At 41.1% G+C, this 1,073-nt stretch overlaps 1 non-coding gene across 1 annotated transcript; it reads left to right on the forward strand.

The window, feature by feature from the left end:
- Window positions 1-298: 298 nt before the first annotated feature.
- LOC136165728 (U6 spliceosomal RNA) lies at window positions 299-400 on the forward strand. Its single transcript, XR_010662724.1, has one exon. It is a non-coding gene; the product is annotated as a U6 spliceosomal RNA (small nuclear RNA).
- Window positions 401-1,073: the final 673 nt, after the last annotated feature.

Below are 1,073 nucleotides of genomic sequence, written 5' to 3' on the forward strand. Positions count from 1 at the left end.
GGTCAGCTCAGGAAATCAATGTATTTAATAAAACATGTTTGGAGACAAACTCATTCTGGAGCAGCCAATAGCCTTGCACTCTTTTCTTTTTTTTTTTTAAGACACTAACATTTTACAGTCAGGGCAAGATCACTGGTGAAAGATTCTGAGTTATGGACATAGGAATAGAGAACAATCTCTCCAGCAAGCAGCAGCAAGACCAAATGAAGTCACAGTGGCAACTAGTCCAAACAGAATTAACGTGGTGGTTTTCCCCTTGATCAGAGAACCACTGAGTGGTTAGGATCCAAGCGCTCACTTCAGCAGCATACAGAGAACTACAATTGGAACAATACCAAGAAGATTAGCACGGCCCCTGCCCAAGGATGAGCTGAAAACTCGTGAAGTGTTCCACAATTTTGAGCTCCCTCACTCTTCCGTTGTGCAAGGACACAGCAGGAGACAACCCTCTGGGGTCAGGAAGCGAATTCTCATCTGCAGGCATCTTGATCTTCCCAGCCTCCGTTTCTGCAGGAAATGAATATTTGTTCTTCAAGCCCAGAACGAACAAAGCAAAACTAAACAAAACAAAAAACCCCACAAAGGTATCTTGAGACACCAGTGACTCAGAAATTCACTGTTTATAAAGTAACTATCTTTTTTAATGCTAGAATTTTAGTTTATCAGTCACCGTTTAGATAGCTCCAGATTTTTAGTTTGGACCTCTGAAAACTCTTTGATTTTATTATCTGTTTTTAGAGTTGTAAACATTGTCACAGACCTCAAGGACAGTTTAGAGAGGAAATATGTTATTAATACCTAATAGCAGCACGGGCCACAGAGTTGCTTCTTTAAGTTTTGGCTTCCTGTGAAGAAAACAGGATTATTGAGTAATTTTGGTTGCTTTGTTAATGTGTGTATGTGAAGTTTAACTCATGGCGATGTTGCACACAGAGGGGTTTGGTTCACTCATTTTATTGCTAGTGTTGTTATGTCTACTATAAATGCTTAAGAGAGTCTAGTCCTCTGAGTGTTTGTAGGGGGTAGATGGGTTTCCCAGGGGGCGCTAGTGGTAAAGAACCCCCCTGCCAATG

This window comes from Muntiacus reevesi, chromosome 3 (genome assembly GCF_963930625.1).
Source record: "Muntiacus reevesi chromosome 3, mMunRee1.1, whole genome shotgun sequence".
In the NCBI taxonomy this organism is placed as follows: domain Eukaryota; kingdom Metazoa; phylum Chordata; class Mammalia; order Artiodactyla; family Cervidae; genus Muntiacus; species Muntiacus reevesi.